The sequence below is a fragment of the Pleurodeles waltl genome, chromosome 4_1 (genome assembly GCF_031143425.1).
Source record: "Pleurodeles waltl isolate 20211129_DDA chromosome 4_1, aPleWal1.hap1.20221129, whole genome shotgun sequence".
Lineage (NCBI taxonomy): Eukaryota > Metazoa > Chordata > Amphibia > Caudata > Salamandridae > Pleurodeles > Pleurodeles waltl.
In genome coordinates this window covers 53,161,382-53,184,446 of record NC_090442.1, presented here as the reverse complement: position 1 = coordinate 53,184,446, position 23,065 = coordinate 53,161,382, and the positions used below count along the sequence as shown (strand labels likewise).

General features: G+C 52.4%; 6 non-coding genes across 6 annotated transcripts; 2 read left to right on the top strand and 4 right to left on the bottom strand.

Moving 5' to 3' along the window:
* Positions 1 to 3,477: 3,477 nt before the first annotated feature.
* Positions 3,478 to 3,549, bottom strand: TRNAW-CCA (transfer RNA tryptophan (anticodon CCA)). Its single transcript has one exon. It is a non-coding gene; the product is annotated as a tRNA-Trp (tRNA).
* A 4,279-nt stretch (positions 3,550 to 7,828) lies between these two features.
* Positions 7,829 to 7,899, top strand: TRNAG-GCC (transfer RNA glycine (anticodon GCC)). The gene has a single exon. It is a non-coding gene; the product is annotated as a tRNA-Gly (tRNA).
* Positions 7,900 to 8,295: 396 nt separating this feature from the next.
* TRNAN-GUU (transfer RNA asparagine (anticodon GUU)) lies at positions 8,296 to 8,369 on the bottom strand. Its single transcript has one exon. It is a non-coding gene; the product is annotated as a tRNA-Asn (tRNA).
* Positions 8,370 to 10,075: 1,706 nt separating this feature from the next.
* TRNAG-GCC (transfer RNA glycine (anticodon GCC)) lies at positions 10,076 to 10,146 on the top strand. The gene has a single exon. It is a non-coding gene; the product is annotated as a tRNA-Gly (tRNA).
* A 2,643-nt stretch (positions 10,147 to 12,789) lies between these two features.
* TRNAN-GUU (transfer RNA asparagine (anticodon GUU)) lies at positions 12,790 to 12,863 on the bottom strand. The gene has a single exon. It is a non-coding gene; the product is annotated as a tRNA-Asn (tRNA).
* Positions 12,864 to 17,283: 4,420 nt separating this feature from the next.
* On the bottom strand, positions 17,284 to 17,357 carry TRNAN-GUU (transfer RNA asparagine (anticodon GUU)). The gene has a single exon. It is a non-coding gene; the product is annotated as a tRNA-Asn (tRNA).
* Positions 17,358 to 23,065: the final 5,708 nt, after the last annotated feature.

Here is a 23,065-nt window from a genome sequence, read left to right as displayed (position 1 = left end):
GTCATGTAAGATGACTTTATTCAGCACGGCGTTTGTCATTTGCTTGCTTGTCCTGTCACTGTTGGATGTTTTCTTGCGCAGACTACTGTCTAATGGTGGGAAGGCCACGAGACACGTGACTTTTCTCTTTCCTTGTTAGCATAGTTTCCTGCCACTGTCTTGGTGTGCTGCCAGCCTGTGAGACACGTGTCTTGCCCATCTCAGCTCCACTGTGGCATGTTAGATATGTCTTTGAGCAGAGTCCCGGTCCCAGAGTTGCTGCCTTCTCTGCACTCTGGCTTGTAAGACTGCAGGCAAAGGCCCTCCCTGGCCCCTCAGCCAGATAGATACATTTACCTGCAGGGCTCAACTTTGGTGAAAGATATTGGCAACAGAGAGGAAAGGGGACGGCCCGTGGTGCACCCCCTATTTTGCATAGAACCACAGCCTCCTGGGAGGGCAGAGACATGAAGGTTCTCAGGGAAAGCCCTCCCAGGAGTGTTGAAGGGCAGGACGTGAAACACAGCAATCCCGGAATGGCCTGGTCTAAGATGCCTGTGCAATAGGCCTGGCCCTAGGCTTCCGGGGCTCTTCCTCGGCAGAGGCCCCAGTGGTATGAGCCCGACCAGCGCTGTGCCCGACCAGGGCTGTAGGGCGCGTTGGGAGCGCGTTAGGGACGCGAAAGAGGGTGCAGGGCGCAGAACTCTGCCCGTTTCTCCCCAGGATTTTGGGGAGGACAGGGAATCTGGCCAGGTCAGTGACTAGGCTTTCCCAGAAGGAAAGTCCAGTGACAGTGGCATGTTGTGAAACACAAGATTGCTGGTGGTCTGGAGGGTGCTTTCTGTCAGCCACTTCTCCCGGGAGCAGCCAGAGAGCAGGCTGATGTCGTGCTCTGTCAAGCACAACACTGGCCCCAAACCACTGTCCTTAGCAAAAGCAGAAACATTCATAGTTTCAGTCTCCTGCATCTGATTCCTGCCATCAGCATGTGAACGTTTGGCAGTCCAAGGCTTGCCATGCAAACTTTGTTCATAGGTGTCCCATGCGAATGCATGGGCCTCATCACTACTGTCTACGGCAGGGCTCTCTGCTCAGCCTATGTAAGTGAAGCATTGGTGGTTCAGTGGTAGAATTCTCGCCTGCCACGCGGGAGGCCCGGGTTCAATTCCCGGCCAATGCAAAGCGCCCTTCTTTTGGCTTTGCTTTAGAAGTCAGAGATATAGACTTGGTGGGGAAAAAAATGTCAAAGAGTGACCCCGACGTGATTTGAACACGCAACCTTCTGATCTGGAGTCAGACGCGCTACCGTTGCGCCACGAGGTCCCTGTGCATGCAGTTCTCAGCCCCGGATCAAGAAATGCTTCTGTGCCTTTTATTGGCCCTCAGTATGCCTGTGGTTAAAGTAGAAGGCTTGGTGTCCCGTTTCCAGTCCTATTGGTGGAAATGACTAGAGGTGAAGAGGTGAGAGAAGATAGAAATGTTGAGATAGAGCATGTCACGCAGGCAAAGCAAGAGCTCTAAGAGCAAAGCCAGACAGCTGTGTTTTAATTCAGGACTTGATGTAGGCAAAAGCATTTGTCCCTGGGTGGGCTTGAAACACCAACCTTTCGGTTAACAGCCGAATGCGCTAACCGATTGCGCCATAGAGACCAACCACCGCAGTGAGCGTGTTGGGACTCAATATATGTTTTTACCTTTGTGCTCCTGCCTGCAGCTCTAAGGTCCTGGCATAAGACAGGTAGGCTTAGACTCCATTGTGACATGTCTTACTTCTCTTAGAAGAAGGTTCTGAGTTGCCAGGAAGCTTATCTTCTGCCGGGCACACTTTCCTTTGCAGGCTTTCAGGTTGTGAATCCAGCACTGCTTAGGTGTCCATGTCAGACATGAGCAGCTCATTGAGCCCCACTGTGTGTTTTTTGTGGAGATACAACTCTCAGACTAGAGGGAGCAGGCGGGAAGTGGGTGAGACTCACACAGGGTGGGTGGGGCAGTTAAAGGATGTTATCTAATAGTGTAATCGAGGAGTTGGGTTTTTTGTGCACTACACTTTAACCAGCGATTCTTTCTAAAAGGAAATCCCAGGGCAGTACCCGCAATGAGTGGCATCCCCACACCCGAGGTTGCATTGTGGTAGCTGTTCCCTGAGCCCATAGCCCCTGTCCCCATGTCGCCCTTTCTCCTCGTGTAACTCACCCCAGGTTGGATGGCTCTGATACTTGCTGCTTCTGCTGCGCGATCATCCCCATGATCTGGGCCTTTGTACGAAATGTCATGTAAGATGACTTTATTCAGCACGGCGTTTGTCATTTGCTTGGTTGTCCTGTCACTGTTGGATGTTTTCTTGCGCAGACTACTGTCTAATGGTGGGAAGGCCACGAGACACGTGACTTTTCTCTTTCCTTGTTAGCATAGTTTCCTGCCACTGTCTTGGTGTGCTGCCAGCCTGTGAGACACGTGTCTTGCCCATCTCAGCTCCACTGTGGCATGTTAGATATGTCTTTGAGCAGAGTCCCGGTCCCAGAGCTGCTGCCTTCTCTGCACTCTGGCTTGTAAGACTGCAGGCAAAGGCCCTCCCTGGCCCCTCAGCCAGATAGATACATTTACCTGCAGGGCTCAGCTTTGGTGAAAGATATTGGCGAGAGAGAGGAAAGGGGACGGCCCGTGGTGCACCCCCTATTTTGCATAGAACCACAGCCTCCTGGGAGGGCAGAGCCTTGAGGGTTCTCAGGGAAAGCCCTCCCAGGAGTGTTGAAGGGCAGGACGTGAAACACAGCAATCCCGGAATGGCCTGGTCTAAGATGCCTGTGCAATAGGCCTGGCCCTAGGCTTCCGGGGCTCTTCCTCGGCAGAGGCCCCAGTGGTATGAGCCCAACCAGCGCTGTGCCCGACCAGGGCTGTAGGGCGCGTTGGGAGCGCGTTAGGGACGCGAAAGAGGGCGCAGGGCGCAGAACTCTGCCCGTTTCTCCCCAGGATTTTGGGGAGGACAGGGAATCTGGCCAGGTCAGTGACTAGGCTTTCCCAGAAGGAAAGTCCAGTGACAGTGGCATGTTGTGAAACACAAGATTGCTGGTGGTCTGGAGGGTGCTTTCTGTCAGCCACTTCTCCCGGGAGCAGCCAGAGAGCAGGCTGATGTCGTGCTCTGTCAAGCACAACACTGGCCCCAAACCACTGTCCTTAGCAAAAGCAGAAACATTCATAGTTTCAGTCTCCTGCATCTGATTCCTGCCATCAGCATGTGAACGTTTGGCAGTCCAAGGCTTGCCATGCAAACTTTGTTCATAGGTGTCCCATGCGAATGCATGGGCCTCATCACTACTGTCTACGGCAGGGCTCTCTGCTCAGCCTATGTAAGTGAAGCATTGGTGGTTCAGTGGTAGAATTTTCGCCTGCCACGCGGGAGGCCCGGGTTCGATTCCTGGCCAATGCAAAGCGCCCTTCTTTGGGCTTTGCTTTAGAAGTCAGAGATATAGACTTGGTGGGGAAAAATATGTCAAAGAGTGACCCCGACGTGATTTGAACACGCAACCTTCTGATCTGGAGTCAGACGCGCTACCGTTGCGCCACGGGGTCCATGTGCATGCAGTTCTCAGCCCCGGATCAAGAAATGCTTCTGTGCCTTTTATTGGCCCTCAGTACGCCTGTGGTTAAAGTAGAAGGCTTGGTGTCCAGTTTCCAGTCCTATTGGTGGAAATGACTAGAGGTGAAGAGATGAGAGAAGATAGAAATGTTGAAATAGAGCATGTCACGCAGGCAAAGCGAGAGCTCTAAGAGCAAAGCCAGATAGCTGTGTTTTAATTCAGGACTTGATGTAGGCAAAAGCATACGTCCCTGGGTGGGCTTGAACCACCAACCTTTCGGTTAACAGCCCAACGCGCTAACCGATTGCGCCACAGAGACCAACCACCGCAGTGAGCGTGTTGGGACTCAATATATGTTTTTACCTTTGTGCTCCTGCCTGCAGCTCTAAGGTCCTGGCATAAAACAGGTAGGCTTAGACTCCATTGTGACATGTCTTACTTCTCTTAGAAGAAGGTTCTGAGTTGCCAGGCAGCTTATCTTCTGCCGGGCACACTTTCCTTTGCAGGCTTTCAGGTTGTGAATCCAGCACTGCTTAGGTGTCCATGTCAGACATGAGCAGCTCATTGAGCCCCACTGTGTGTTTTTTGTGGAGATACAACTCTCAGACTAGAGGGAGCAGGCGGGAAGTGGGTGAGACTCACACAGGGTGGGTGGGGCAGTTAAAGGATGTTATCTAATAGTGTAATCGAGGAGTTGGGTTTTTTGTGCACTACACTTTAACCAGCGATTCTTTCTAAAAGGAAATCCCAGGGCAGTACCCGCAATGAGTGGCATCCCCACACCCGAGGTTGCATTGTGGTAGCTGTTCCCTGAGCCCATAGCCCCTGTCCCCATGTCGCCCTTTCTCCTCGTGTAACTCACCCCAGGTTCGGTGGCTCTGATACTTGCTGCTTCTGCTGCGCGATCATCCCCATGATCTGGGCCTTTGTATGAAATGTCATGTAAGATGACTTTATTCAGCACGGCGTTTGTCATTTGCTTGGTTGTCCTGTCACTGTTGGATGTTTTCTTGCGCAGACTACTGTCTAATGGTGGGAAGGCCACGAGACACGTGACTTTTCTCTTTCCTTATTAGCATAGTTTCCTGCCACTGTCTTGGTGTGCTGCCAGCCTGTGAGACACGTGTCTTGCCCATCTCAGCTCCACTGTGGCATGTTAGAGATGTCTTTGAACAGAGTCCCGGTCCCAGAGCTGCTGCTTTCTCTGTACTCTGGCTTGTAAGACTGCAGGCAAAGGCCCTCCCTGGCCCCTCAGCCAGATAGATACATTTACCTGCAGGGCTCAGCTTTGGTGAAAGATATTGGCGAGAGAGAGGAAAGGGGACGGCCCGTGGTGCACCCCCTATTTTGCATAGAACCACAGCCTCCTGGGAGGGCAGAGCCATGAGGGTTCTCAGGGAAAGCCCTCCCAGGAGTGTTGAAGGGCAGGACGTGAAACACAGCAATCCCGGAATGGCCTGGTCTAAGATGCCTGTGCAATAGGCCTGGCCCTAGGCTTCCGGGGCTCTTCCTCGGCAGAGGCCCCAGTGGTATGAGCCCAACCAGCGCTGTGCCCGACCAGGGCTGTAGGGCGCGTTGGGAGCGCGTTAGGGACGCGAAAGAGGGCGCAGGGCGCAGAACTCTGCCCGTTTCTCCCCAGGATTTTGGGGAGGACAGGGAATCTGGCCAGGTCAGTGACTAGGCTTTCCCAGAAGGAAAGTCCAGTGACAGTGGCATGTTGTGAAACACAAGATTGCTGGTGGTCTGGAGGGTGCTTTCTGTCAGCCACTTCTCCCGGGAGCAGCCAGAGAGCAGGCTGATGTCGTGCTCTGTCAAGCACAACACTGGCCCCAAACCACTGTCCTTAGGAAAAGCAGAAACATTCATAGTTTCAGTCTCCTGCATCTGATTCCTGCCATCAGCATGTGAACGTTTGGCAGTCCAAGGCTTGCCATGCAAACTTTGTTCATAGGTGTCCCATGCGAATGCATGGGCCTCATCACTACTGTCTACGGCAGGGCTCTCTGCTCAGCCTATGTAAGTGAAGCATTGGTGGTTCAGTGGTAGAATTCTCGCCTGCCACGCGGGAGGCCTGGGTTCGATTCCTGGCCAATGCAAAGCGCCCTTCTTTTGGCTTTGCTTTAGAAGTCAGAGATATAGACTTGGTGGGGAAAAAAATGTCAAAGAGTGACCCCGACGTGATTTGAACACGCAACCTTCTAATCTGGAGTCAGACGCGCTACCGTTGCCCCACGAGGTCCCTGTGCATGCAGTTCTCAGCCCCGGATCAAGAAATGCTTCTGTGCCTTTTATTGGCCCTCAGTACGCCTGTGGTTAAAGTAGAAGGCTTGGTGTCCAGTTTCCAGTCCTATTGGTGGAAATGACTAGAGGTGAAGAGATGAGAGAAGATAGAAATGTTGAGATAGAGCATGTCACGCAGGCAAAGCGAGAGCTCTAAGAGCAAAGCCAGACAGCTGTGTTTTAATTCAGGACTTGATGTAGGCAAAAGCATACGTCCCTGGGTGGGCTTGAACGACCAACTTTTCGGTTAACAGCCGAACGCGCTAACCGATTGCGCCACAGAGACCAACCACCGCAGTGAGCGTGTTGGGACTCAATATATGTTTTTACCTTTGTGCTCCTGCCTGCAGCTCTAAGGTCCTGGCATAAGACAGGTAGGCTTAGACTCCATTGTGACATGTCTTACTTCTCTTAGAAGAAGGTTCTGAGTTGCCAGGCAGCTTATCTTCTGCCGGGCACACTTTCCTTTGCAGGCTTTCAGGTTGTGAATCCAGCACTGCTTAGGTGTCCATGTCAGACATGAGCAGCTCATTGAGCCCCACTGTGTGTTTTTTGTGGAGATACAACTCTCAGACTAGAGGGAGCAGGCGGGAAGTGGGTGAGACTCACACAGGGTGGGTGGGGCAGTTAAAGGATGTTATCTAATAGTGTAATCGAGGAGTTGGGTTTTTGTGCACTACACTTTAACCAGCGATTCTTTCTAAAAGGAAATCCCAGGGCATTACCCGCAATGAGTGGCATCCCCACACCCGAGGTTGCATTGTGGTAGCTGTTCCCTGAGCCCATAGCCCCTGTCCCCATGTCGCCCTTTCTCCTCGTGTAACTCACCCCAGGTTCGGTGGCTCTGATACTTGCTGCTTCTGCTGCGCGATCATCCCCATGATCTGGGCCTTTGTATGAAATGTCATGTAAGATGACATTATTCAGCACGGCGTTTGTCATTTGCTTGGTTGTCCTGTCACTGTTGGATGTTTTCTTGCGCAGACTACTGTCTAATGGTGGGAAGGCCACGAGACACGTGACTTTTCTCTTTCCTAGTTAGCATAGTTTCCTGCCACTGTCTTGGTGTGCTGCCAGCCTGTGAGACACGTGTCTTGCCCATCTCAGCTCCACTGTGGCATGTTAGAGATGTCTTTGAACAGAGTCCCGGTCCCAGAGCTGCTGCCTTCTCTGCACTCTGGCTTGTAAGACTGCAGGCAAAGGCCCTCCCTGGCCCCTCAGCCAGATAGATACATTTACCTGCAGGGCTCAGCTTTGGTGAAAGATATTGGCGAGAGAGAGGAAAGGGGACGGCCCGTGGTGCACCCCCTATTTTGCATAGAACCACAGCCTCCTGGGAGGGCAGAGACATGAGGGTTCTCAGGGAAAGCCCTCCCAGGAGTGTTGAAGGGCAGGACGTGAAAAACAGCAATCCCGGAATGGCCTGGTCTAAGATGCCTGTGCAATAGGCCTGGCCCTAGGCTTCCGGGGCTCTTCCTCGGCAGAGGCCCCAGTGGTAGGAGCCCGACCAGGGCTGTGCCCGACCAGGGCTGTAGGGCGCGTTGGGAGCGCGTTAGGGACGCGAAAGAGGGCGCAGGGCGCAGAACTCTTCCCGTTTCTCCCCAGGATTTTGGGGAGGACAGGGAATCTGGCCAGGTCAGTGACTAGGCTTTCCCAGAAGGAAAGTCCAGTGACAGTGGCATGTTGTGAAACACAAGATTGCTGGTGGTCTGGAGGGTGCTTTCTGTCAGCCACTTCTCCCGGGAGCAGCCAGAGAGCAGGCTGATGTCGTGCTCTGTCAAGCACAACACTGGCCCCAAACCACTGTCCTTAGCAAAAGCAGAAACATTCATAGTTTCAGTCTCCTGCATCTGATTCCTGCCATCAGCATGTGAACGTTTGGCAGTCCAAGGCTTGCCATGCAAACTTTGTTCATAGGTGTCCCATGCGAATGCATGGGCCTCATCACTACTGTCTACGGCAGGGCTCTCTGCTCAGCCTATGTAAGTGAAGCATTGGTGGTTCAGTGGTAGAATTCTCGCCTGCCACGCGGGAGGCCCGGGTTCGATTCCCGGCCAATGCAAAGCGCCCTTCTTTTGGCTTTGCTTTAGAAGTCAGAGATATAGACTTGGTGGGGAATAAAATGTCAAAGAGTGACCCCGAAGTGATTTGAACACGCAATCTTCTGATCTGGAGTCAGACGCGCTACCGTTGCGCCACGAGGTCCCTGTGCATGCAGTTCTCAGCCCCGGATCAAGAAATGCTTCTGTGCCTTTTATTGGCCCTCAGTACGCCTATGGTTAAAGTAGAATGCTTGGTGTCCCCATTTCAGTCCTATTGGTGGAAATGACTAGAGGTGAAGAGATGAGAGAAGTTAGAAATGTTGAGATAGAGCATGTCACGCAGGCAAAGCGAGAGCTCTAAGAGCAATGCCAGACAGCTGTGTTTTTATTCAGGACTTGATGTAGGCAAAAGCATACGTCCCTGGGTGGGCTTGAACCACCAACCTTTCGGTTAACAGCCGAACGCGCTAACCGATTGCGCCACAGAGACCAACCACCACAGTGAACGTGTTGGGACTCAATATATGTTTTTACCTTTGTGCTCCTGCCTGCAGCTCTAAGGTCCTGGCATAAGACAGGTAGGCTTAGACTCCATTGTGACATGTCTTACTTCTCTTAGAAGAAGGTTCTGAGTTGCCAGGCAGCTTATCTTCTGCCAGGCACACTTTCCTTTGCAGGCTTTCAGGTTGTGAATCCAGCACTGCTTAGGTGTCCATGTCAGACATGAGCAGCTCATTGAGCCCCACTGTGTGTTTTTTGTGGAGATACAACTCTCAGACTAGAGGGAGCAGGCGGGAAGTGGGTGAGACTCACACAGGGTGTGTGGGGCAGTTAAAGGATGTTATCTAATAGTGTAATCGAGAAGTTGGGTTTTTTGTGCACTACACTTTAACCAGCGATTCTTTCTAAAAGGAAATCCCAGGGCAGTACCCGCAATGAGTGGCATCCCAACACCCAAGGTTGCATTGTGGTAGCTGTTCCCTGAGCCCATAGCCCCTGTCCCCATGTCGCCCTTTCTCCTCGTGTAACTCACCCCAGGTTCGGTGGCTCTGATACTTGCTGCTTCTGCTGCGCGATCATCCCCATGATCTGGGCCTTTGTACGAAATGTCATGGAAGATGACTTTATTCAGCACGGCGTTTGTCATTTGCTTGGTTGTCCTGTCACTGTTGGATGTTTTCTTGCGCAGACTACTGTCTAATGGTGGGAAGGCCACAAGACACGTGACTTTTCTCTTTCCTTGTTAGCATAGTTTCCTGCCACTGTCTTGGTGTGCTGCCAGCCTGTGAGACACGTGTCTTGCCCATCTCAGCTCCACTGTGGCATGTTAGATATGTCTTTGAGCAGAGTCCCGGTCCCAGAGCTGCTGCCTTCTCTGCACTCTGGCTTGTAAGACTGCAGGCAAAGGCCCTCCCTGGCCCCTCAGCCAGATAGATACATTTACCTGCAGGGCTCAGCTTTGGTGAAAGATATTGGCGAGAGAGAGGAAAGGGGACGGCCCGTGGTGCACCCCCTATTTTGCATAGAACCACAGCCTCCTGGGAGGGCAGAGACATGAGGGTTCTCAGGGAAAGCCCTCCCAGGAGTGTTGAAGGGCAGGACGTGAAACACAGCAATCCTGGAATGGCCTGGTCTAAGATGCCTGTGCAATAGGCCTGGCCCTAGGCTTCCGGGGCTCTTCCTCGGCAGAGGCCCCAGTGGTAGGAGCCCGACCAGGGCTGTGCCCGACCAGGGCTGTAGGGCGCGTTGGGAGCGCGTTAGGGACGCGAAAGAGGGCGCAGGGCGCAGAACTCTTCCCGTTTCTCCCCAGGATTTTGGGGAGGACAGGGAATCTGGCCAGGTCAGTGACTAGGCTTTCCCAGAAGGAAAGTCCAGTGACAGTGGCATGTTGTGAAACACAAGATTGCTGGTGGTCTGGAGGGTGCTTTCTGTCAGCCACTTCTCCCGGGAGCAGCCAGAGAGCAGGCTGATGTCGTGCTCTGTCAAGCACAACACTGGCCCCAAACCACTGTCCTTAGCAAAAGCAGAAACATTCATAGTTTCAGTATCCTGCATCTGATTCCTGCCATCAGCATGTGAACGTTTGGCAGTCCAAGGCTTGCCATGCAAACTTTGTTCATAGGTGTCCCATGCGAATGCATGGGCCTCATCACTACTGTCTACGGCAGGGCTCTCTGCTCAGCCTATGTAAGTGAAGCATTGGTGGTTCAGTGGTAGAATTCTCGCCTGCCACGCGGGAGGCCCGGGTTCGATTCCCGGCCAATGCAAAGCGCCCTTCTTTTGGCTTTGCTTTAGAAGTCAGAGATATAGACTTGGTGGGGAAAAAAATGTCAAAGAGTGACCCCGACGTGATTTGAACACGCAATCTTCTGATCTGGAGTCAGACGCGCTACCGTTGCGCCACGAGGTCCCTGTGCATGCAGTTCTCAGCCCCGGATCAAGAAATGCTTCTGTGCCTTTTATTGGCCCTCAGTATGCCTGTGGTTAAAGTAGAAGGCTTGGTGTCCCGTTTCCAGTCCTATTGGTGGAAATGACTAGAGGTGAAGAGGTGAGAGAAGATAGAAATGTTGAGATAGAGCATGTCACGCAGGCAAAGCAAGAGCTCTAAGAGCAAAGCCAGACAGCTGTGTTTTAATTCAGGACTTGATGTAGGCAAAAGCATTTGTCCCTGGGTGGGCTTGAAACACCAACCTTTCGGTTAACAGCCGAATGCGCTAACCGATTGCGCCATAGAGACCAACCACCGCAGTGAGCGTGTTGGGACTCAATATATGTTTTTACCTTTGTGCTCCTGCCTGCAGCTCTAAGGTCCTGGCATAAGACAGGTAGGCTTAGACTCCATTGTGACATGTCTTACTTCTCTTAGAAGAAGGTTCTGAGTTGCCAGGCAGCTTATCTTCTGCCGGGCACACTTTCCTTTGCAGGCTTTCAGGTTGTGAATCCAGCACTGCTTAGGTGTCCATGTCAGACATGAGCAGCTCATTGAGCCCCACTGTGTGTTTTTTGTGGAGATACAACTCTCAGACTAGAGGGAGCAGGCGGGAAGTGGGTGAGACTCACACAGGGTGGGTGGGGCAGTTAAAGGATGTTATCTAATAGTGTAATCGAGGAGTTGGGTTTTTTGTGCACTACACTTTAACCAGCGATTCTTTCTAAAAGGAAATCCCAGGGCAGTACCCGCAATGAGTGGCATCCCCACACCCGAGGTTGCATTGTGGTAGCTGTTCCCTGAGCCCATAGCCCCTGTCCCCATGTCGCCCTTTCTCCTCGTGTAACTCACCCCAGGTTGGATGGCTCTGATACTTGCTGCTTCTGCTGCGCGATCATCCCCATGATCTGGGCCTTTGTACGAAATGTCATGTAAGATGACTTTATTCAGCACGGCGTTTGTCATTTGCTTGGTTGTCCTGTCACTGTTGGATGTTTTCTTGCGCAGACTACTGTCTAATGGTGGGAAGGCCACGAGACACGTGACTTTTCTCTTTCCTTGTTAGCATAGTTTCCTGCCACTGTCTTGGTGTGCTGCCAGCCTGTGAGACACGTGTCTTGCCCATCTCAGCTCCACTGTGGCATGTTAGATATGTCTTTGAGCAGAGTCCCGGTCCCAGAGCTGCTGCCTTCTCTGCACTCTGGCTTGTAAGACTGCAGGCAAAGGCCCTCCCTGGCCCCTCAGCCAGATAAATACATTTACCTGCAGGGCTCAGCTTTGGTGAAAGATATTGGGGAGAGAGAGGAAAGGGGACGGCCCGTGGTGCACCCCCTATTTTGCATAGAACCACAGCCTCCTGGGAGGGCAGAGACATGAGGGTTCTCAGGGAAAGCCCTCCCAGGAGTGTTGAAGGGCAGGACGTGAAACACAGCAATCCCGGAATGGCCTGGTCTAAGATGCCTGTGCAATAGGCCTGGCCCTAGGCTTCCGGGGCTCTTCCTCGGCAGAGGCCCCAGTGGTATGAGCCCAACCAGCGCTGTGCCCGACCAGGGCTGTAGGGCGCGTTGGGAGCGCGTTAGGGACGCGAAAGAGGGCGCAGGGCGCAGAACTCTGCCCGTTTCTCCCCAGGATTTTGGGGAGGACAGGGAATCTGGCCAGGTCAGTGACTAGGCTTTCCCAGAAGGAAAGTCCAGTGACAGTGGCATGTTGTGAAACACAAGATTGCTGGTGGTCTGGAGGGTGCTTTCTGTCAGCCACTTCTCCCGGGAGCAGCCAGAGAGCAGGCTGATGTCGTGCTCTGTCAAGCACAACACTGGCCCCAAACCACTGTCCTTAGCAAAAGCAGAAACATTCATAGTTTCAGTCTCCTGCATCTGATTCCTGCCATCAGCATGTGAACGTTTGGCAGTCCAAGGCTTGCCATGCAAACTTTGTTCATAGGTGTCCCATGCGAATGCATGGGCCTCATCACTACTGTCTACGGCAGGGCTCTCTGCTCAGCCTATGTAAGTGAAGCATTGGTGGTTCAGTGGTAGAATTCTCGCCTGCCACGCGGGAGGCCCGGGTTCGATTCCTGGCCAATGCAAAGCGCCCTTCTTTGGGCTTTGCTTTAGAAGTCAGAGATATAGACTTGGTGGGGAAAAATATGTCAAAGAGTGACCCCGACGTGATTTGAACACGCAACCTTCTGATCTGGAGTCAGACGTGCTACCGTTGCGCCACGAGGTCCATGTGCATGCAGTTCTCAGCCCCGGATCAAGAAATGCTTCTGTGCCTTTTATTGGCCCTCAGTACGCCTGTGGTTAAAGTAGAAGGCTTGGTGTCCAGTTTCCAGTCCTATTGGTGGAAATGACTAGAGGTGAAGAGATGAGAGAAGATAGAAATGTTGAAATAGAGCATGTCACGCAGGCAAAGCGAGAGCTCTAAGAGCAAAGCCAGATAGCTGTGTTTTAATTCAGGACTTGATGTAGGCAAAAGCATACGTCCCTGGGTGGGCTTGAACCACCAACCTTTCGGTTAACAGCCGAACGCGCTAACCGATTGCGCCACAGAGACCAACCACCGCAGTGAGCGTGTTGGGACTCAATATATGTTTTTACCTTTGTGCTCCTGCCTGCAGCTCTAAGGTCCTGGCATAAAACAGGAAGGCTTAGACTCCATTGTGACATGTCTTACTTCTCTTAGAAGAAGGTTCTGAGTTGCCAGGCAGCTTATCTTCTGCCGGGCACACTTTCCTTTGCAGGCTTTCAGGTTGTCAATCCAGCACTGCTTAGGTGTCCATGTCAGACATGAGCAGCTCATTGAGCCCCACTGTGTGTTTTTTGTGGAGATACAACTCTCAGACTAGAGGGAGCAGGCGGGAAGTGGGTGAGACTCACACAGGGTGGGTGGGGCAGTTAAAGGATGTTATCTAATAGTGTAATCGAGGAGTTGGGTTTTTTGTGCACTACACTTTAACCAGCGATTCTTTCTAAAAGGAAATCCCAGGGCAGTACCCGCAATGAGTGGCATCCCCACACCCGAGGTTGCATTGTGGTAGCTGTTCCCTGAGCCCATAGCCCCTGTCCCCATGTCGCCCTTTCTCCTCGTGTAACTCACCCCAGGTTCGGTGGCTCTGATACTTGCTGCTTCTGCTGCGCGATCATCCCCATGATCTGGGCCTTTGTATGAAATGTCATGTAAGATGACTTTATTCAGCACGGCGTTTGTCATTTGCTTGGTTGTCCTGTCACTGTTGGATGTTTTCTTGCGCAGACTACTGTCTAATGGTGGGAAGGCCACGAGACACGTGACTTTTCTCTTTCCTTATTAGCATAGTTTCCTGCCACTGTCTTGGTGTGCTGCCAGCCTGTGAGACACGTGTCTTGCCCATCTCAGCTCCACTGTGGCATGTTAGAGATGTCTTTGAACAGAGTCCCGGTCCCAGAGCTGCTGCTTTCTCTGTACTCTGGCTTGTAAGACTGCAGGCAAAGGCCCTCCCTGGCCCCTCAGCCAGATAGATACATTTACCTGCAGTGCTCAGCTTTGGTGAAAGATATTGGCGAGAGAGAGGAAAGGGGGCGGCCCGTGGTGCACCCCCTATTTTGCATAGAACCACAGCCTCCTGGGAGGGCAGAGACATGAGGGTTCTCAGGGAAAGCCCTCCCAGGAGTGTTGAAGGGCAGGACGTGAAACACAGCAATCCCGGAATGGCCTGGTCTAAGATGCCTGTGCAATAGGCCTGGCCCTAGGCTTCCGGGGCTCTTCCTCGGCAGAGGCCCCAGTGGTATGAGCCCGACCAGGGCTGTGCCCGACCAGGACTGTAGGGCGCGTTGGGAGCGCGTTAGGGACGCGAAAGAGGGCGCAGGGCGCAGAACTCTGCCCGTTTCTCCCCAGGATTTTGGGGAGGATAGGGAATCTGGCCAGGTCAGTGACTAGGCTTTCCCAGAAGGAAAGTCCAGTGACAGTGGCATGTTGTGAAACACAAGATTGCTGGTGGTCTGGAGGGTGCTTTCTGTCAGCCACTTCTCCCGGGAGCAGCCAGAGAGCAGGCTGATGTCGTGCTCTGTCAAGCACAACACTGGCCCCAAACCACTGTCCTTAGCAAAAGCAGAAACATTCATAGTTTCAGTCTCCTGCATCTGATTCCTGCCATCAGCATGTGAACGTTTGGCAGTCCAAGGCTTGCCATGCAAACTTTGTTCATAGGTGTCCCATGCGAATGCATGGGCCTCATCACTACTGTCTACGGCAGGGCTCTCTGCTCAGCCTATGTAAGTGAAGCATTGGTGGTTCAGTGGTAGAATTCTCGCCTGCCAAGCGGGAGGCCTGGGTTTGATTCCCGGCCAATACAAAGCGCCCTTCTTTTGGCTTTGCTTTAGAAGTCAGAGATATAGACTTGGTGGGGAAAAAAATGTCAAAGAGTGACCCCGACGTGATTTGAACACGCAAACTTCTGATCTGGAGTTAGACGCGCTACCGTTGCGCCACGAGGTCCCTGTGCATGCAGTTCTCAGCCCCGGATCAAGAAATGCTTCTGTGCCTTTTATTGGCCCTCAGTACGCCTATGGTTAAAGTAGAAGGCTTGGTGTCCCCATTCCAGTCCTATTGGTGGAAATGACTAGAGGTGAAGAGATGAGAGAAGATAGAAATGTTGAGATAGAGCATGTCACGCAGGCAAAGCGAGAGCTCTAAGAGCAAAGCCAGACAGCTGTGTTTTAATTCAGGACTTGATGTAGGCAAAAGCATATGTCCCTGGGTGGGCTTGAAACACCAACCTTTCGGTTAACAACCGAATGCGCTAACCGATTGCGCCACAGAGACCAACCACCGCAGTGAGCGTGTTGGGACTCAATATATGTTTTTACCTTTGTGCTCCTGCCTGCAGCTCTAAGGTCCTGGCATAAGACAGGTAGGCTTAGACTCCATTGTGACATGTCTTACTTCTCTTAGAAGAAGGTTCTGAGTTGCCAGGCAGCTTATCTTCTGCCGGGCACACTTTCCTTTGCAGGCTTTCAGGTTGTGAATCCAGCACTGCTTAGGTGTCCATGTCAGACATGAGCAGCTCATTGAGCCCCACTGTGTGTTTTTTGTGGAGATACAACTCTCAGACTAGAGGGAGCAGGCGGGAAGTGGGTGAGACTCACACAGGGTGGGTGGGGCAGTTAAAGGATGTTATCTAATAGTGTAATCGAGGAGTTGGGTTTTTTGTGCACTACACTTTAACCAGCGATTCTTTCTAAAAGGAAATCCCAGGGCAGTACCCGCAATGAGTGGCATCCCCACACCCGAGGTTGCATTGTGGTAGCTGTTCCCTGAGCCCATAGCCCCTGTCCCCATGTCGCCCTTTCTCCTCGTGTAACTCACCCCAGGTTCGGTAACTCTGATACTTGCTGCTTCTGCTGCGCGATCATCCCCATGATCTGGGCCTTTGTACGAAATGTCATGTAAGATGACTTTATTCAGCACAGCGTTTGTCATTTGCTTGGTTGTCCTGTCACTGTTGGATGTTTTCTTGCGCAGACTACTGTCTAATGGTGGGAAGGCCACGAGACACATGACTTTTCTCTTTCCTTGTTAGCATAGTTTCCTGCCACTGTCTTGGTGTGCTGCCAGCCTGTGAGACACGTGTCTTGCCCATCTCAGCTCCACTGTGGCATGTTAGATATGTCTTTGAGCAGAGTCCCGGTCCCAGAGCTGCTGCCTTCTCTGCACTCTGGCTTGTAAGACTGCAGGCAAAGGCCCTCCCTGGCCCCTCAGCCAGATAAATACATTTACCTGCAGGGCTCAGCTTTGGTGAAAGATATTGGGGAGAGAGAGGAAAGGGGACGGCCCGTGGTGCACCCCCTATTTTGCATAGAACCACAGCCTCCTGGGAGGGCAGAGACATGAGGGTTCTCAGGGAAAGCCCTCCCAGGAGTGTTGAAGGGCAGGACGTGAAACACAGCAATCCCGGAATGGCCTGGTCTAAGATGCCTGTGCAATAGGCCTGGCCCTAGGCTTCCGGGGCTCTTCCTCGGCAGAGGCCCCAGTGGTATGAGCCCAACCAGCGCTGTGCCCGACCAGGGCTGTAGGGCGCGTTGGGAGCGCGTTAGGGACGCGAAAGAGGGCGCAGGGCGCAGAACTCTGCCCGTTTCTCCCCAGGATTTTGGGGAGGACAGGGAATCTGGCCAGGTCAGTGACTAGGCTTTCCCAGAAGGAAAGTCCAGTGACAGTGGCATGTTGTGAAACACAAGATTGCTGGTGGTCTGGAGGGTGCTTTCTGTCAGCCACTTCTCCCGGGAGCAGCCAGAGAGCAGGCTGATGTCGTGCTCTGTCAAGCACAACACTGGCCCCAAACCACTGTCCTTAGCAAAAGCAGAAACATTCATAGTTTCAGTCTCCTGCATCTGATTCCTGCCATCAGCATGTGAACGTTTGGCAGTCCAAGGCTTGCCATGCAAACTTTGTTCATAGGTGTCCCATGCGAATGCATGGGCCTCATCACTACTGTCTACAGCAGGGCTCTCTGCTCAGCCTATGTAAGTGAAGCATTGGTGGTTCAGTGGTAGAATTCTCGCCTGCCACGCGGGAGGCCCGGGTTCGATTCCTGGCCAATGCAAAGCGCCCTTCTTTGGGCTTTGCTTTAGAAGTCAGAGATATAGACTTGGTGGGGAAAAATATGTCAAAGAGTGACCCCGACGTGATTTGAACACGCAACCTTCTGATCTGGAGTCAGACGCGCTACCGTTGCGCCACGAGGTCCATGTGCATGCAGTTCTCAGCCCCGGATCAAGAAATGCTTCTGTGCCTTTTATTGGCCCTCAGTACGCCTGTGGTTAAAGTAGAAGGCTTGGTGTCCAGTTTCCAGTCCTATTGGTGGAAATGACTAGAGGTGAAGAGATGAGAGAAGATAGAAATGTTGAAATAGAGCATGTCACGCAGGCAAAGCGAGAGCTCTAAGAGCAAAGCCAGATAGCTGTGTTTTAATTCAGGACTTGATGTAGGCAAAAGCATACGTCCCTGGGTGGGCTTGAACCACCAACCTTTCGGTTAACAGCCGAACGCGCTAACCGATTGCGCCACAGAGACCAACCACCGCAGTGAGCGTGTTGGGACTCAATATATGTTTTTACCTTTGTGCTCCTGCCTGCAGCTCTAAGGTCCTGGCATAAAACAGGTAGGCTTAGACTCCATTGTGACATGTCTTACTTCTCTTAGAAGAAGGTTCTGAGTTGCCAGGCAGCTTATCTTCTGCCGGGCACACTTTCCTTTGCAGGCTTTCAGGTTGTCAATCCAGCACTGCTTAGGTGTCCATGTCAGACATGAGCAGCTCATTGAGCCCCACTGTGTGTTTTTTGTGGAGATACAACTCTCAGACTAGAGGGAGCAGGCGGGAAGTGGGTGAGACTCACACAGGGTGGGTGGGGCAGTTAAAGGATGTTATCTAATAGTGTAATCGAGGAGTTGGGTTTTTTGTGCACTACACTTTAACCAGCGATTCTTTCTAAAAGGAAATCCCAGGGCAGTACCCGCAATGAGTGGCATCCCCACACCCGAGGTTGCATTGTGGTAGCTGTTCCCTGAGCCCATAGCCCCTGTCCCCATGTCGCCCTTTCTCCTCGTGTAACTCACCCCAGGTTCGGTGGCTCTGATACTTGCTGCTTCTGCTGCGCGATCATCCCCATGATCTGGGCCTTTGTATGAAATGTCATGTAAGATGACTTTATTCAGCACGGCGTTTGTCATTTGCTTGGTTGTCCTGTCACTGTTGGATGTTTTCTTGCGCAGACTACTGTCTAATGGTGGGAAGGCCACGAGACACGTGACTTTTCTCTTTCCTTATTAGCATAGTTTCCTGCCACTGTCTTGGTGTGCTGCCAGCCTGTGAGACACGTGTCTTGCCCATCTCAGCTCCACTGTGGCATGTTAGAGATGTCTTTGAACAGAGTCCCGGTCCCAGAGCTGCTGCTTTCTCTGTACTCTGGCTTGTAAGACTGCAGGCAAAGGCCCTCCCTGGCCCCTCAGCCAGATAGATACATTTACCTGCAGTGCTCAGCTTTGGTGAAAGATATTGGCGAGAGAGAGGAAAGGGGGCGGCCCGTGGTGCACCCCCTATTTTGCATAGAACCACAGCCTCCTGGGAGGGCAGAGACATGAGGGTTCTCAGGGAAAGCCCTCCCAGGAGTGTTGAAGGGCAGGACGTGAAACACAGCAATCCCGGAATGGCCTGGTCTAAGATGCCTGTGCAATAGGCCTGGCCCTAGGCTTCCGGGGCTCTTCCTCGGCAGAGGCCCCAGTGGTATGAGCCCGACCAGGGCTGTGCCCGACCAGGACTGTAGGGCGCGTTGGGAGCGCGTTAGGGACGCGAAAGAGGGCGCAGGGCGCAGAACTCTGCCCGTTTCTCCCCAGGATTTTGGGGAGGATAGGGAATCTGGCCAGGTCAGTGACTAGGCTTTCCCAGAAGGAAAGTCCAGTGACAGTGGCATGTTGTGAAACACAAGATTGCTGGTGGTCTGGAGGGTGCTTTCTGTCAGCCACTTCTCCCGGGAGCAGCCAGAGAGCAGGCTGATGTCGTGCTCTGTCAAGCACAACACTGGCCCCAAACCACTGTCCTTAGCAAAAGCAGAAACATTCATAGTTTCAGTCTCCTGCATCTGATTCCTGCCATCAGCATGTGAACGTTTGGCAGTCCAAGGCTTGCCATGCAAACTTTGTTCATAGGTGTCCCATGCGAATGCATGGGCCTCATCACTACTGTCTACGGCAGGGCTCTCTGCTCAGCCTATGTAAGTGAAGCATTGGTGGTTCAGTGGTAGAATTCTCGCCTGCCAAGCGGGAGGCCTGGGTTTGATTCCCGGCCAATACAAAGCGCCCTTCTTTTGGCTTTGCTTTAGAAGTCAGAGATATAGACTTGGTGGGGAAAAAAATGTCAAAGAGTGACCCCGACGTGATTTGAACACGCAAACTTCTGATCTGGAGTTAGACGCGCTACCGTTGCGCCACGAGGTCCCTGTGCATGCAGTTCTCAGCCCCGGATCAAGAAATGCTTCTGTGCCTTTTATTGGCCCTCAGTACGCCTATGGTTAAAGTAGAAGGCTTGGTGTCCCCATTCCAGTCCTATTGGTGGAAATGACTAGAGGTGAAGAGATGAGAGAAGATAGAAATGTTGAGATAGAGCATGTCACGCAGGCAAAGCGAGAGCTCTAAGAGCAAAGCCAGACAGCTGTGTTTTAATTCAGGACTTGATGTAGGCAAAAGCATATGTCCCTGGGTGGGCTTGAAACACCAACCTTTCGGTTAACAACCGAATGCGCTAACCGATTGCGCCACAGAGACCAACCACCGCAGTGAGCGTGTTGGGACTCAATATATGTTTTTACCTTTGTGCTCCTGCCTGCAGCTCTAAGGTCCTGGCATAAGACAGGTAGGCTTAGACTCCATTGTGACATGTCTTACTTCTCTTAGAAGAAGGTTCTGAGTTGCCAGGCAGCTTATCTTCTGCCGGGCACACTTTCCTTTGCAGGCTTTCAGGTTGTGAATCCAGCACTGCTTAGGTGTCCATGTCAGACATGAGCAGCTCATTGAGCCCCACTGTGTGTTTTTTGTGGAGATACAACTCTCAGACTAGAGGGAGCAGGCGGGAAGTGGGTGAGACTCACACAGGGTGGGTGGGGCAGTTAAAGGATGTTATCTAATAGTGTAATCGAGGAGTTGGGTTTTTTGTGCACTACACTTTAACCAGCGATTCTTTCTAAAAGGAAATCCCAGGGCAGTACCCGCAATGAGTGGCATCCCCACACCCGAGGTTGCATTGTGGTAGCTGTTCCCTGAGCCCATAGCCCCTGTCCCCATGTCGCCCTTTCTCCTCGTGTAACTCACCCCAGGTTCGGTAACTCTGATACTTGCTGCTTCTGCTGCGCGATCATCCCCATGATCTGGGCCTTTGTACGAAATGTCATGTAAGATGACTTTATTCAGCACAGCGTTTGTCATTTGCTTGGTTGTCCTGTCACTGTTGGATGTTTTCTTGCGCAGACTACTGTCTAATGGTGGGAAGGCCACGAGACACATGACTTTTCTCTTTCCTTGTTAGCATAGTTTCCTGCCACTGTCTTGGTGTGCTGCCAGCCTGTGAGACACGTGTCTTGCCCATCTCAGCTCCACTGTGGCATGTTAGATATGTCTTTGAGCAGAGTCCCGGTCCAGAGCTGCTGCCTTCTCTGCACTCTGGCTTGTAAGACTGCAGGCAAAGGCCCTCCCTGGCCCCTCAGCCAGATAGATACATTTACCTGCAGGGCTCAGCTTTGGTGAAAGATATTGGCGAGAGAGAGGAAAGGGGACGGCCCGTGGTGCACCCCCTATTTTGCATAGAACCACAGCCTCCTGGGAGGGCAGAGCCATGAGGGTTCTCAGGGAAAGCCCTCCCAGGAGTGTTGAAGGGCAGGACGTGAAACACAGCAATCCCGGAATGGCCTGGTCTAAGATGCCTGTGCAATAGGCCTGGCCCTAGGCTTCCGGGGCTCTTCCTCGGCAGAGGCCCCAGTGGTATGAGCCCAACCAGCGCTGTGCCCGACCAGGGCTGTAGGGCGCGTTGGGAGCGCGTTAGGGACGCGAAAGAGGGCGCAGGGCGCAGAACTCTGCCCGTTTCTCCCCAGGATTTTGGGGAGGACAGGGAATCTGGCCAGGTCAGTGACTAGGCTTTCCCAGAAGGAAAGTCCAGTGACAGTGGCATGTTGTGAAACACAAGATTGCTGGTGGTCTGGAGGGTGCTTTCTGTCAGCCACTTCTCCCGGGAGCAGCCAGAGAGCAGGCTGATGTCGTGCTCTGTCAAGCACAACACTGGCCCCAAACCACTGTCCTTAGCAAAAGCAGAAACATTCATAGTTTCAGTCTCCTGCATCTGATTCCTGCCATCAGCATGTGAACGTTTGGCAGTCCAAGGCTTGCCATGCAAACTTTGTTCATAGGTGTCCCATGCGAATGCATGGGCCTCATCACTACTGTCTACGGCAGGGCTCTCTGCTCAGCCTATGTAAGTGAAGCATTGGTGGTTCAGTGGTAGAATTCTCGCCTGCCAAGCGGGAGGCCTGGGTTTGATTCCCGGCCAATACATAGCGCCCTTCTTTTGGCTTTGCTTTAGAAGTCAGAGATATAGACTTGGTGGGGAAAAAAATGTCAAAGAGTGACCCCGACGTGATTTGAACACGCAAACTTCTGATCTGGAGTTAGACGCTCTACCGTTGCGCCACGAGGTCCCTGTGCATGCAGTTCTCAGCCCCGGATCAAGAAATGCTTCTGTGCCTTTTATTGGCCCTCAGTACGCCTATGGTTAAAGTAGAAGGCTTGGTGTCCCCATTCCAGTCCTATTGGTGGAAATGACTAGAGGTGAAGAGATGAGAGAAGATAGAAATGTTGAGATAGAGCATGTCACGCAGGCAAAGCGAGAGCTCTAAGAGCAAAGCCAGACAGCTGTGTTTTAATTCAGGACTTGATGTAGGCAAAAGCATATGTCCCTGGGTGGGCTTGAAACACCAACCTTTCGGTTAACAACCGAATGCGCTAACCGATTGCGCCACAGAGACCAACCACCGCAGTGAGCGTGTTGGGACTCAATATATGTTTTTACCTTTGTGCTCCTGCCTGCAGCTCTAAGGTCCTGGCATAAGACAGGTAGGCTTAGACTCCATTGTGACATGTCTTACTTCTCTTAGAAGAAGGTTCTGAGTTGCCAGGCAGCTTATCTTCTGCCGGGCACACTTTCCTTTGCAGGCTTTCAGGTTGTGAATCCAGCACTGCTTAGGTGTCCATGTCAGACATGAGCAGCTCATTGAGCCCCACTGTGTGTTTTTTGTGGAGATACAACTCTCAGACTAGAGGGAGCAGGCGGGAAGTGGGTGAGACTCACACAGGGTGGGTGGGGCAGTTAAAGGATGTTATCTAATAGTGTAATCGAGGAGTTGGGTTTTTTGTGCACTACACTTTAACCAGCGATTCTTTCTAAAAGGAAATCCCAGGGCAGTACCCGCAATGAGTGGCATCCCCACACCCGAGGTTGCATTGTGGTAGCTGTTCCCTGAGCCCATAGCCCCTGTCCCCATGTCGCCCTTTCTCCTCGTGTAACTCACCCCAGGTTCGGTAACTCTGATACTTGCTGCTTCTGCTGCGCGATCATCCCCATGATCTGGGCCTTTGTACGAAATGTCATGTAAGATGACTTTATTCAGCACGGCATTTGTCATTTGCTTGGTTGTCCTGTCACTGTTGGATGTTTTCTTGCGCAGACTACTGTCTAATGGTGGGAAGGCCACGAGACACATGACTTTTCTCTTTCCTTGTTAGCATAGTTTCCTGCCACTGTCTTGGTGTGCTGCCAGCCTGTGAGACACGTGTCTTGCCCATCTCAGCTCCACTGTGGCATGTTAGATATGTCTTTGAGCAGAGTCCCGGTCCCAGAGCTGCTGCCTTCTCTGCACTCTGGCTTGTAAGACTGCAGGCAAAGGCCCTCCCTGGCCCCTCAGCCAGATAGATACATTTACCTGCAGGGCTCAGCTTTGGTGAAAGATATTGGCGAGAGAGAGGAAAGGGGACGGCCCGTGGTGCACCCCCTATTTTGCATAGAACCACAGCCTCCTGGGAGGGCAGAGCCATGAGGGTTCTCAGGGAAAGCCCTCCCAGGAGTGTTGAAGGGCAGGACGTGAAACACAGCAATCCCGGAATGGCCTGGTCTAAGATGCCTGTGCAATAGGCCTGGCCCTAGGCTTCCGGGGCTCTTCCTCGGCAGAGGCCCCAGTGGTATG